The following is a 14987-nucleotide window of genomic DNA, read 5'->3' as shown; positions in this document are numbered from 1 at the left end:
CACTAAAGGGGTTCAACAGCATATTTTCAGCAGTCAGAAGAAAGAAAAACAGGCCAGGAGCAGTGGTTCATATCTGTAACCCAGCGCTTTGGGAGGCTGAGGTGGGTGGATCACTGAGATCAGGAGTTCAAGACCAGCCTGACCAACATGGTAAAAGCCTGTCTCTACTAAAAAAAAAATACAAAATTAGCCAGGCATCGTGGTGCACACTTGTAATCCCAGCTACTTGGGAGGCTGAGGCAGGAGAATTGCTTGAACTCGGGAGATGGAGGTTGCAGTGAGCCGAGATCACACCATTGCATTCCAGCCTGGGCAACAAAAGTGAAACTCTGTGAAAGAGAGAAAGAAAGGAAGAAAAAGAAAGAGAGAAAGAGAGAGAGAGAGGAAGGAAGGAAGGAAGGAAAGAAGGAAGGAAGGAAGGAAGGAAGGAAGGAAGGAAGGAAGGAAGGAAGGAAGGGAGGGAGGGCAGGCTTCAGTATAAGCCAATTGATAGTACCCATTATGAAAAAAAAGACAGAAAAATGAATGAAGAAAAATGAATGAGTCAAAGGAGAATCCACAGGGGAAATTCAAAAATAATTTGAGGGCCAGACGTGGTGGCTCACACCTGTAATCCCAGCACTTTGGGAGGCCGAGGTGGGCAGATCACCTGGGGTCAGGACTTCGAGAGCAGCCTGGTCAACATGGTGAAACCTCGTCTCTACTAAAAATACAAAAATTAGCCGGGTGTGGTGGCATAAGCCTGTCATCCCAGGTACTCGGGAGGCGGAGGCAGGAGAATCGTTTGAACTCAGGAGGTGGAGGTTGCAGTGAGCCGAGATTGCACTGTTGCATTCCAGCCTGCACAACATGAGTGAAACTCTGTCTAAAAAAAAAAAGAAAATAAGAAAATAACTTGAGATGAATAAAACAAAAATACAACATACCAAAATGTATAGGTGCAATCAAAGCAGAGCTTAAAGAAAAAGTTATAGCTATAAATGCCCACATTAAAAATGAAGAAATATTTCAAGTCAATAACTTCACCTACCTTAAGAAACTAGAAATGTGAGAGCAAACTAAACTCAAGGCAAGCAGAAGGAAAGAGATAATAAATATTAGAGTGAAAATAAAATGGAAAATAGAGAAAATCAACAGAATCAAAATTTTATTCTTTGAAAAGATTAACAAGATTGGAAAATCTTTAGTTAGATTGATTAAGAACTAAAAAGTCTCAAACTGGTAAAACCAGTAATGAAACAGGGACATAATTACAAACTTTACAGAAATAAAAAAGATTATAAACTAATACTATGAACAACTGTACACCAAAAAACTACATAACCTATATGAAATGGAAAAATTCCTAGAAAGACACAAACTACTAAAACTAACCCAAGAAAATGGAAAACGAAGGCATGTATTATAAGAGATTAATTTAGTAATAAAAAAAAAATCCCACCAATGGAAATTTAGGTCCAAAGTCTTCATTGGTGAATTCAGTAAAGTGTTTAAAGAATTAATATCAGTACTTCAAAAACTTTTCATAAAAAAAAAAGTTAAGAAAACACTCTCAACACTTTATGAGGTCAGTGTTACACTGATATCCAAAGAAAAAAAGTCACTACAGGCCAATATTGCTAATGAATATAGATGCAAAGATCCTCAGCAAGAAAACTCATTATCATTGCAAAACAGTCAGAAAAAACAAGTTGACAAAATTCAACAGCGCTTCAAGATACAAATACTCAAAAACCTAGGACTAGAAGAGGAATTCCTTAACCTTAAAATGATATCTATGAAAAGCCTACAGCTAAAATCATACTTAATGGCAAAAGACTAAAATCTTTCCCAGTAAGAAAAGGAACCCGTAAGGATATTAACTCTCACCATGTCTGTGGAAGTTTGTCTTGGTGGTGCTAGCTGGACAGTTAGGCAAGAAAGATAAATAAAAAGAATGAAAGATTGGGAGGCTGAGGTGGGCGATCACCTGAGGTTAGGAGTTCAAGACCAGCCTGGCCAATGTAGTGAAACCCTGTCTCTATTAAAAATACAAAAATTAGCCAGGCGTGGTGGCACGTGCCTGTAGTCCCAGCTACTCAGAAGGCTGAGGCAGGAGAATCCCTTGAACCTGGGAGGTGGAGGTTGCAGTGAGCCAAGATCGTGCCACTGCACTCCAGCCTGGGCGACAAGAGCGAGACTCCATCTCAAAAAAAAAAAAAGAAATAAAACAAATAAAACAAAGAGGCACACAGATTGGAAAGGAACACTCAGAACTGTCTATTTGTAGACATAATCTCATACATAGAAAATTCTAAGGAATCTACATAAAAGCAATTAGAGCTAATAAACATGTTCTGCCAGGTTGCAGGATATAAGATTAATATACAAAGATAAATTATATTTCTATAAACCATCAATAAACAATTTGAAATTTAAATTAAGAAAGCAATTCCATTTATAATACCATGAAAACAGAATACTTAGGAATAAATGCAATAAAAGAAGTATAAAACTTCTTTTGGACCCTGAAAACTATAAAACATAATTGAAAGAAATTAGGAAGACCTAAATAAATATAGAAAGACATCTATGTTCATGGATTAGAATACTTAACATTGTTAGAATGGCAATATTCATTAATTACCACAAAAATTCCAGCTGGCTTCTTTGCAGAAATTGAAAACCTGAACCTAAAATTCATATGGAATTCAAGGGACCCAGAATAGCCAAAATAATCTCAGAACAGAGTTGGAAGACTCACACTTTTGAATTTCAAAACATGGTGCATAGGTACAATAATCAAGACTATGTAGTACTGACATAAAGACAGACAGACGTATAAGTCAATAGAAGTGAGAATCCAGAAATAAATCCATACATTTATGGTCAATTGATTTTAGACAAGGGTGCCAAGACAATTCAATGAGGGAAAGAATAGTTTTTTCAACAATTCTCACTGGGACAGCTAGACATTCATACGTAAAAGAATGAAGATGGACCCCCACCTCACACCATACACAAAAATTAAAATGAATCAAAGATCTATATGTAAGAGCTAAAACTTAAAACTTCTAGAGGACAACATAGGTATAAATCTTAACTTTGGCTTAGGCAATAATTGCCTAGATATGACACCTAAAGCACAAGCAACAAAAGAAAAAATAAATCGGATTTCTTCAAAATTAAAAGCTTTTTTGCTTCCAAGGTTACCCTTAAGAAAGTGAAAAGACGGCTGGGCACGGTGGCTCATGCCTGTAATCCCAGCACTTTGGGAGGCCAAGGCGGGTGGCTCATGAGGTCAAGAGTTCAAGACCAGCCTGGCCAACATGGTGAAACCCCATCTCCACTAAAAATACAAAATTAGCTGGGCATGGTTAAAAAAAAAAAGAAAGAAAAGAAAGTAAAAGATAATCTTCAGAATGGGAGAAAATATTTACAAATCATATATCTGTTAAGGGACTTTATATTCAGAATATATAAAGAATTCTTACAACTCAACATAAAAGACAAATAGCTCAATTTAAAATCAACAAAGGATTTGAATATTCTCCAAACAAAATATACAAATGACCAATAAACATAAAAATATGTCTAACATCATTAGTTTTGCATCATTAGTAAAATACAAATCAAAACCTCAGTAAGTTACCACTTCACATCCACTAAACTGGTTATAATAAAAAAACAGACAATGACAAGTATTGTCGAGGATATGGAGAAACTGGAACCCTTTTACATTGCTGGTGGGAATGTAAAATGGTGTGGTTGCTTTCGAACACGGTTGGCAGTTCCTCAAAAAGTCAAACATAGATTTACCTTATGACCCAGTAATTCCACTCCTACACATATCAGAGAATTGAAAGCAAATAATTCACACAAAAACTTGTGTGTGCACGTTCATACCGACATTATTCATAATACCTTAAAAGTAGAAGCAAATGCTGAAAGGATAAGTGCCATGTGCCATTCTATAGTGCATACAATGGCATATTATGCAGCCACAAAAAGCAGTGAAATGCTGATACATGCTACACCATGAATGAACCTTGAAAACATTATGCTAAGTGAAAAACGACCACATATTATATGATTCCATTTGTCTGGGACGTTCAGAAAATGAAAATGCATAGAGAGAATGTAGATTAGTGGTTGCCAGAAAATTGGGATGGGAGGAGAAAGAATGGATAGTGACTGCTGATGGATATGGGGTTTACCTTGGGTTGATCAAAAAATTTTGAAATTTGATAGTGATGATGTTTGTACAAAAGTGTGAATAGCCGGGAGCGGTGGCTCACGCCTGTAATCCCAGCACTTTGGGAGGCCGAGGCGGGTGGATCACAAGGTCAGGAGATTGAGACCATCCTGGCTAGCACAGTGAAACTCCATCTCTATAAAGATACAAAAAATTAGCCGGGCGTGATGGCAGGTGCCTGTAGTCCCAGCTACTTGGGAGGCTGAGGCAGGAGAATGGTGTGAACCCGGGAGGCGGAGCTTGCAGTGAGCCAAGATCGTGCCACTGCACTCCAGCCTGGGAGACGAGCGAGACTCCATCTCAAAAAAAAAAAAAAAAAAGTGTGAATATACTAAACGCCACTGAATTGTGCACTTTTGGTGAATTTGATGGTATTCAAATTATTTCTCAGAAAATAGTCTATACATACATTCAACTGTGCCTCTATGAAGCAAATAGGTTCTGAAATAGTTTTTTCAAGAGTAAAAGGTATGAGCCCTGGGAAGCTACAGAGCATCTCCTTTGACTTCCTCTCAGCTGTACTCTTGATAGCAGAGGTTGCCGTTAAGCTGAGCAAGGAGTACTGAATATCTTAAGAGAATAATGTTGGTTACCACACAGAGCCTAGTGACCTGGCTCAGACATAGTGACAATAAATGCCTCCCCAAATCTAAATGCCCAAGACCACAGACAACCACTGCAAGTTTTGGCAAAACCTATCATGAAAGCCTATCGAAAATGGGGTTTGTGATGTATCAAATTTCTTTTAAAGTATCTAAAATTCATAGTTTTGAAGTAGACAACTTTATGAGGGCTCTTAGCCTTTAGAGAGATGTTCCAATGTCGCAAAAACATCCTACAGTAAGGGACAGCAGACTACTAATGCTCTATGAGGCCAAGGCGATTGGAGCAAATGAGCCTGAAGTCCTTCCAGAATAATAAGCATTTATCATAGTATCACCACTATTTAATTTCATAGGAAAAAAAATCCAAGAAACAGTCCCTTTGTACCTTGACAGGTCCCTAGAAGAAACTTCTGCTACCACATTCAGACAATATCTACTTAGTAAACAAACAAACCATGTGGTTCCAAAGCTTGTCAATAGGACACATTTCACAATTGCTATATTTGATTCAAATTATTTGGAGTTAAAATACACTCCAGACTGTTTATTTTTCTGCCCCTTTCCTAGAGGGTAAGAATAGTAAATGAGACAGCTGGTCATATTCTAGGCTCTGGGGTTCTGGTAAGCATTTTACATGGCGGTGGGCGGGAGCCGGGTATGTGTGGCTGGGGACAGCTTTTCAAAACGAAATGGTCTATCCTCCCTCACAGCTCCCTGCCCTCTGCCATTGCAGGATTACAGTAATTCTCTATCCTACGACTTGTTACTTTTAAAATGTCACAGCGAAGTATCCCGAAAGGGTATGGTTCCCATTTGTTCACGTTACTTAATGGCTAAAAAACCTTGGGCAAATTCCTGAACCTAGGTTATAAGGTTCCTTTGTAGAATGGGGTTAATAACAGGACCTTCTGGCCAGGCACAGTGGCTCACACCTGTAATCCCAGCACTCTGGGAGGCCGAGACGGGTGGAACACTGGAGGTTAGGTGTTTGAGACCAGCCTGGCCAGCATGACGAAACCCCGTCTCTACTAAAAATACAAAGATTAGCCAGGTGTGGTGACATGCGCCTATAGTCCCAGCTGCTTGGGAGGCTGAGACAGGAGAATTGCTTGAACCCAGGTGGTGGAGGTTGCAGTGAGCTGAAATCATGCCACTGCACTCCAGCCTGGGCGACAGTGAGACTCCACCTAAAAAAAAAAAAAAAAAAAAAAAAAAAAAAAAAAAAAAAAAAATTACAGGACCTTCTTCACAGTGCCAGTGTGAGAACAGAATAGTCAGTGAGTGCATGTGGAGCGGGATTGCTGGCACATTCCCCAGTGTGCCATGTGCATTGGTGTCCATGTGGCTGGCCCCCCTGGAGCTGTGCAGCTGGCGTGGCCACAGAAAGGTCCAACCTAACAACACACATGGTACCCAGCAGTCAAGAAGTGGTAGCTATTATAATTATTGTTTGTATAGTAGTCACTTTTTTTTGCAAGAAAGGTGGACTTCCCTCTGAGTACCGCAAAGAGGCTTGGGTTAACAATATAAAGGAAATCAGCAAAGTTGAGCTTTCTGGACCAGGCATTTCTCCAGGTGCTTTTATATGTGCTATTTAATTTACTCTTCATATCCCCAAAAGGATATTATTACCTTCTTTTCACAGATTAGAAAACTGAGACCCAGAGATTTTTTTATTTTTTTTGAGACTGAGTTTTGCTCTGTCGCCCAGACTGGAGTACAGTGGTGTGATCTCGGTTCACTGCAACCTCCACCTCCCAGGTTCAAGCAATTCTCCTGCCTCATCCTCCTGAGTAGCTGGGATTACAGGCATGTGCCACCACACCTGGCTAATTTTTGTATTTTTAGTAGAAACGGGGTTTCAACATGTTGGCCAAGCTGGTCTTGAACTCCTGACCTCATGATTCGCCCACCTTGGTTTCCCAAAGAGCTAGGATTACAGGCATAAGCCACTGTGCTTGGCCTAAGATCCAGAGATTTTAAATGAGTAAAGTTATGTCACTATTAAATATTCAAGCCAGAAAGGATTGTGAGTCAGCTGGACTCCAAATCCATTGCTGTTCCCACAATGGTGGAAATGTGTGCTCACCTGGTGATGCAGGATTTTTCTCAGCCCCTTTGCTGGACTTGCGGAAGGGGCACCCCCTCTACTTGGCTGACCCAACTCAACCCCTTGTGGGAGGGACCATGTGAGTGAGCGAGTCTAGGTCCTGGCCAGATGCTCCAGGCACCAACACAAGAGCAAGCTCTATGTGAGGCCACAGCCTGACCAGGCGTGTCATCTCAAGGGGAACATGGCAGCGCCCAGGTGAGGGTGCCTGTGACCCTGAAGCCCCAGAGGGGGCATTAGTGCTCCTTTAGTTTTGCCATCCATTGACTGGGGTATGTGAGCAGCTCAGTTAGCCCCTTGCCCCACTGTGTGGAACAGCTGCCCTCCACTGGTGAGGGCAAAGGGCTGCTGTGATAGCTTTTCTGGGTACTGGCATTTGGTGAGTCCCGAGCTCTTGTCTGGCATCCAAGACGAATGAGGTCAGGTGGACAACTGAAGGATGGAGAATTTAATTGAGCGATGAAAACGGCTCTCAGCAGAGAGGGGAGCTAGCTGGAGAGGGGACAGGAAGGGCAGGTTGTCTTCCCTGAAGTCAGGCCATCTCATCTCTACCAACTGAGTCTTAGGTCTATAGGCACAAGATGGGGAGTGCAGGCTGATTGGTTTGTGAGTATGCAAAAAAAGGTTAAAGCGAAGACATCACTCGAATGTAGGCACGACAGTGTAAAAAACCAATTAAGAAAGGGTAGATATGTGTAAAACAGGTGAAGGATGATGATCAATCAGAGGAAAGTACGCCAAACAGAAAGACAAGTTCTCAATCCAGTCCAAGGATTTAACTTGTAACTTGGCTTTCAGTCTTCCAGCTGTCTTTGGCTTGGAGGTGGGGTTTCACTGGGTGCCTGTCCCTATCTGTCTGGGCATTTGGCTGCCTCCTGTCGCTATCACCAGCATGTATTCCTCCTTCTTATGGAAACAGCACATCAATTTTCCATGATAGAGCCACCCCTCCCACATTCTCAATCCGTGGGATTTGGGTAAGGCTAGCCTCAGGCCTGACAAGTTCATTCTATCTTATACAGTCACAGAGATGTTTCAGGGGTGAACATTACCCAATAAAACTCAGTCTCAGGACTTTTCTAAGAACTGTGGAAAGATGAAACTGCTCTTTCTGTTGAACTTGAAACTATGAAGCCTGGGACTTCTGAGGGTCCCTCCAAGGAGGAAGCCCATATATGAAAGAAAGCAAAGAGGTGTAGAGAAATTGAGTCTGACAACAATTTTTGAGCCTTGCCTAAATTTACCTTTGCCTAAAGCTACATCTACCCTTTGACTTTTCAGTTACAGGAGCCAAAAAATTCCAGTATATTTTTTCTCAAGCATGTTCAAAGTAATTCTTTTGCAACGTACAATTGAAAGAGGAGTTACAAAATTAACACAGCCAGTTCTTAAATCCACATAAGCACCAAGCATTATCTACAGATGATCTGTTCACTATTGTTAATCCTGTGTGGTGGGAATACAAGTGTTCATTTTATTAATCTTTAAACTTTTCTGTACTTTTAACCTCATAAGAAGATCAGAAGAAGTAATGAAAACAGCACTGAAAAAAACAGATCAGTTTCCAGCACAGAAAAGGAAAAAAAATAAATTGTTCGGTATCTCTCAGATCTAAAACCTAATACCTGGAATTCCCACATTAACACCCTGTGCCGCAGGTTTTCCTATTTGGGTTAAGCAGTGTAATGGTTAGTTTTGTGTCGAATTGGCTAGGCTAGAATAACCAGTTATTCGGTCAAACACTAACTTAGGTGTTGCCTTGAAGATATTTTGTAGATGTCAATTACCTTAAACAAGATTATTCTCAATAACATGGGTGGACCACATCCAATCAGCTGAAAGGCCTTAGCAAAAGGGAGGTTACCCTGAGGGAGAAGAAATTCTTCCTGTGGGCGCCTCATCGGCTCCTGCCCAATTTCTCAGACTGTTGACCTACTGCATGAAATTTCAGATATGCCCAACCAGACTTCACAATCATATTATGTCAATTCCTTGAAATACATCTTTTTTTTTCTCTCTCTCTTGTTCTATTTCTCTACCATATATAACTCTCTGATACATACACAGCCGGTCCTCCATATCTGTGGGCTCTGCATCTGCAGATTCGGCCAACCATGGTTTGAAAATATTTTTTAGGCCGGGCACACTGTCTCACGCCTATAATCCCAGCACTTTGGGTGGCCCAGGAGGGTGGATCACCTGAGGTCTAGAATTCGAGACCAGCCTGGCCAACATAGTGAAATCCTGTTTCTACTAAAAATACAAAAATTAGCCACGCATGGTGGCAGGCGCCTGTAATCCCAGCTACTTGGGAGGCTGAGTCAGGAGAATTGCTTGAACCTGGGAGGTGGAGACTGTAGTGAGCTGAGATCATACCACTGCACCCCAGCCTGAGCAACAGAGCAAGACTGTCTCAAAGAAAAAAAAAATGTTTTTTTAAAAACCAATGAAAAATAACAAAACATAATATAAATACAAATACCTATTTACATAGCATTTACATTGTGTTAGATGTAAGTAATGATCATTTAAAGTATACAAAAGGATGTGTTTAAGTTATAACCAAATGCTACATCATTTTATATCAGGGACTTGAGCATCCGCAGATTTTGATATCTGCAGAGGATGGGGCTGCTAGGGTTGGGGGGTCCTGGAACCAAAACCCCACGGATACTAAGGGACGACTATATACATCTCCTACTGGTTCTGTTTGTGGTAGAACCTTGACTGACACAATCAGCCATGCCCTGGATGTTTCTTGGGTATTCACTGATCCCTGGGGGGGAAAGCCTCCTGAATTCTTCCCTGGGAGTCAGGCTTCCACATGCCTGCCTGCCTGCCTTCCTTTCTTTTCTTCCTCCTGGAGGGCTTCTACCTCAGAAATCTGGAAGGCCTCTATCTCTGAAGGGCACCATTTTCCTTCATCTGTCTAGCTCCTCATGCATTTGCTACATATTAACAACTGTGATGAAGCCTAGTTTCTCCAGATAGCTCTATTGCTAGCCTTACTCTTTTAGTCATAGGGAGCTATCTTTGTCCAATGCCAGAAGTTTACCATATTCCCTCCCCTTTCTCCTTTTCAAGTCCCACTTTCTCTTCACTACCTGTTAGACTGAGAGCTGTCTCCCAATACCCATTCTCCCCTTGTTCCATGGCAGTAGCCAGCCCATGACTTTACAGGATAAAGACTAGATTTTTCAAACTCCTTTTCAGGTAAGTGGGACTAGGTTACAGCCAAAGGAACAGAATCAATGCAATGTGTCCAACTTCCAAGTTGTGCATTAACAGAAAGGTAGTCCCACCTCTCCCTTTTTTTTCACCTTCCAAATGGCCAAAATGTAGACATGATGATGGTCCACACTGAATTTTGTGGGCCATAGCACCACCCAAAAGAGAGTGGAGAAATAAGAGAGAGAAAACTTCATACCTATACTGCTACCTGGACTTCCATCTGGTTTATGACACTGATTTTTTAATCTCTGCAGCAACAGTCAAAATTTTTTTTCTTTTCTTTTTTTTTTTTGAGATGGAGTCTTGCACTGTCACCCAGGCTGGAGTGCAGTGGCACAATCTTAGCTCACTGCAACCTGTCTCCCAGGTTCAAGCAATTCTTCTGCCTCAGCCTCCTGAGTAGCTGGGATTACAGGTGTGTGCCACCACACCTGGCTAATTTTTGGTCTCCAACTCTGACCTCATGATCTGCCCGCCTCAGCCTCCCAAAATGCTGGGGTTACAGGCATGAGCCACCATGCCTGGCCAACAGCCAAATTTATATCCTAACCAACACACCACTAAATTGGCCAAAAGAAAAACCAGCTCCCCCAACCCACTGTCTTCCCCAACCTAATTATTATATCCGATTGTCTTGTTACCTGGCTGTTCCTCCTCCTTCCTACCCTTAAATATGGTTGACCCCCTCTCCCACCGTGCCTTTCCTTGAATCTGGGCTCTCTATGCTTTCTCCCTTGGAAATCTCATCCACTCATGGAAAATGACTTAACATGCTTCTAATTCTAACTCATCTCTGAGCACCGGGTCTGCTTATTGGACTTCTCACTGATCAATTGCTGGTACCTCAAACTCTGCATGTTTAAAATAGAACTCACTTTCCTCTCTCACACACACACACACAAACACACATGCACACTCACCATGGGGGTGAGTAGGCAACCTGTTCTCTTCTTGATTTCCTTATTTAGGTAAATGAAATAAATGATGCCACCATCCTGCCAAGAACCCAGGCTTAAAACTACAGCAGAGGCCACAAATTCAAATGCTTAGAGACCAGGCAAGAGGCAAGTGACAAGTGGTAAGTGTGGAGAGCCAAAGAGCTGCTGACCAATCTTTAAAAAGCAGCCACAACTTGCTGATCTCTGGCATGTAGGAATATTAGCCCAGTGCTGTCGGGTCTTCTGATCTTTCAAGAGAAGTAAAAAATCTAGATTTTATGTTTTATGTGATCTCTCTAGATTTTACAAACAAAACAAGAAGCCATCTTGAACTGGTCAAAATGTAAACCAAAAATTTAAAAACATATATATTTCTAAATAAGTAATATATATCATAAAATGTCAATATAACTTGTAGCAAAAATAATTTGACAGATCTAATATGTCTAAATCATTTCTTGATTTTTGGAAGTTATGAATCTTTTGATGCAGTTGTCACTAGATTTTGACCCTGTATGGGGTAATGATTTGACATAGGAAGCAACATCCAATTGTCCCAACAACTTCCTTATTAAATGGATAATCATTAAATGAATTAAGTAGAGAATTTCCTTAACATCAATGATACTGTTTTTAGTGTGGAATCCTCAGTTTCTTATCAATAGCAATTAAACATTCTATAGACTTTATAAAATAGTGTAACAACATACAGAACTGAGTCACAAAAATCACTTATTGAAATACCTTTTAACTTACTGGCTTATCCACTATGTTCTGTTCACTCTCAATTCATGGAGCTTCACAAACCAGGAGGGTTTATTTCAAGATTTAACAAATTGAAAGGGTTTAAAAGTTTATTACATTTTTCACTGTTGTCATCAAATACATTGATTTATTAGAAAATCCAATACTTTTTCTCTTGGAATTGATACTTCACTTTTTTTAAAAAACAGGATACCTATTTTTTCTCATCCATAATAACTTCCACTTGTTTCAAACTTCCCTTTGTTTACATAAGTCCAACTGCTTTACAGTTTATTGAAATAATGTCAGCTCTAATAGCTAAAACATGCTTTCTTATAAAGCTAAAATAAATACTGCTAGGCACGGTGGCTCAAGCCTATAATCCCGGCACTTTGGGAGGCTGAGGTGGGCAGATCACTTGAGGTCAGAAGTTTGAGACCAGCCTGGCCAACATGGTGAAACTCCATTTCTACTAAAAATACAAAAATCAGCCAGGTGTGGTGGCGCATGCCTGTAATCCCAGCTACTCGGGAGGCTGAGGTAGGAGAATCACTTAAACTTGGGAGATGGAGGTTGCAGTGAGCTGAGATTGTGCCACTGCACTCCAGTCTGGGCAACAGAGCGAGACTTCATCTCAAAACAAAAAAACTCTAAAATAAATACTGACGTCTCCATTAAACTACCATTTATTAAGGCCCAAACTCTTTAAAATATATTTTTCAATTTTTCAAACAGTCACTGCATTTGTGTCCACTACAGTGAACATACAGAACTGACTGACTTCCACCACAAGGGGTATAGCTCAGCGGTAGAGCGTTTGAATGCAGAACTTACTGACTTCCACATTGCTTTTGCAGATCAAGCACTGCAGGCTTGTCCATCAAGGTTCAATTTGCATTACTTAATTTAGTTATTTCTGCTATTTATTTGGTGTGTGGTAGTAAATATAGTTTATCAAGAAAAACATGAGTTCTCTTATTATATTGATTTATCCAAAATTGAATTTGATAACTTAGTGCCAAATTAAAACATCCACATTGTTTCTAAACTTCTGGCTGAAACTCCGAACTCTCTCTAGAATTGTATTAGCACTTTCTGTATAAAATCCCATGAGAATTTTCTTATTTGGTACAATGTTACAATTACATCTTTATGGAACTATATCTCAAATATAATTCTTTCTTGTCTACTCACAATAAAGACAATACAGTGTACTAAATGTTTCCCAGTGTCATAAGATCAACAAAAACCATTATATTCAAAAACCTTTAAATTTGCATTTTAATTATTAAAACATACATAAAAAAATGAAGCTTCTTAGATGATGACTTTAAATATACCTCTGATTTACGTATTTTTCAAAAAGCTGTTTTCTGATTTGGGTACATCTGGTTTTTAACAGGTGTGTCCACAATAGAATGGCGTGTTCATATCAATATTAATCCCTTTGAAATTCCAGGAAATGTGTGTGAAATGCTCAATTACTATATAGTGGTGCTAAAAATTCTGACAGTACCTTCCAAATCTTTTTTTTTTTTTTTTTTTTTTTTTTGAGACAGAGTCTTGCTCTGTTGCCCAGGCTGGAGTGCAGTGATGAGATCTCGGTTTACTGCAACCTCCACCCCTGTGGGTTCTAGCCATTCTCATGTCTTAGCCTCCTGAGTAGTTGGGATTACAGGCATGCACCACCATGCTGGGCTAATTTTTTATTTTTAGTAGAGGCGAGATTTCACCATGTTGGCCAGGCTGGTCTCGAACTCCTAGTCTCAAGCAATCTGCCCACTGTGGCTTCCCGAAGTGCTGAGATTTCAGGCATGAGTCAGCGAGCTTGGCCCTAAATCTTTTTGATTGCTTTATCCTCACTCTGATAACCTTTTTGGGAGTTCTAAGTTTTCAAATACTTAATGTATGAAACTGATTATATTCTTTTAACTTTTTTTCTCGATAATCACAAATTTTCTTCACTTGCACAAGCTTTAAGAGCATTCTGATGAAATATATGTTTAACACTTTGATCTTTTAACAACAGAACTTCTGAGCACTAAATACCCAACATTTCTGTCACTAGCAATGTCACTCAATTTTTGGTTGAAAAGTTATTTTTTCATTACAAAACTATAGATTTTATGTAATAAAGTTTATCTTATAAATAATAAATTTTATTTTGTGCTGATTCTTAAACAGTATCAAAAGAAGTTCCAGGCTGGGATTCATTATTGTTATAAATTTCTTGTTCCTTCTTCTGCAGATATCAAGATTTACATTTATCATACTTAAAAGTATTGAAAATTCATCCAGATTTTTGTTGTCTCATTCTAGGTGGATGTTTCTGATATTCCATAATAAAATCTTAAATATATAAATATAAAACACTGCATACCTATTTTCTGAAGAATTAATGTATGTGCTTACGATAGAAGTATTTTATTATTTTTTGAGACAGGGTCTCACTCTGTCATCACCCAGGCTGAAGTGCAGTGGCAAGATCTCAGCTCACTGCAGCCTCGACCTCCCAGACTCAAGGGATCCTCCCACCTCAGCCTCTCCAGTAGCTGGGACTACAGGCATGTTCCACCATGCCTGGCTAATTTTTTTTTGTATTTTTTTGTAGAGACAGGGTTTTGCCATGTTGCCCAGGCTGGTCTTGAACTCCTGGGCTCAAGTGATCCTCTTGCCTCAGCCTCCCAAAATGTGGGATTACTGGTATGAGCCACTGTACCCAGTCCAATAAAAGTATTTTAAACTAGTGACTCTCCTAAAGCAATTAGTGTTTTAACACATGTAACTCGGCTGCAGTCCCTGCAGTGACACAGGCCAGATTGTGTCATAATGTGGAAACAACAGGAGGCCTATTGTCAATGGTAATGACATCCTACAACTATTAACACAAACCAATGAGTTTATATTAAAATTTCTATTATTAATTGTAACATTTATTGTAATTACCATGAAATTATTTACCCTCGAAATATTTCAACATTGTAACCATCAATATGGTGCAGGGTGCATAATGGCTAAATATCGAATCTAGTCTATATGCTGAACTTAGTCCAGGGGCTGCCAGTTTTAGCTTCAGGCCAAAACTCCAGAAGAGATCATCAGTGGGTCCTGGAAGTGAAGATGGG

The sequence above is a fragment of the Rhinopithecus bieti genome, unplaced genomic scaffold, assembly GCF_001698545.2.
Source record: "Rhinopithecus bieti isolate Rb0 unplaced genomic scaffold, ASM169854v2 scaffold_13262, whole genome shotgun sequence".
Classification (NCBI taxonomy): Eukaryota; Metazoa; Chordata; class Mammalia; order Primates; family Cercopithecidae; genus Rhinopithecus; species Rhinopithecus bieti.
The sequence above is the reverse complement of the archived record's forward strand: the minus strand, read 5'-3'. Positions refer to the sequence as shown.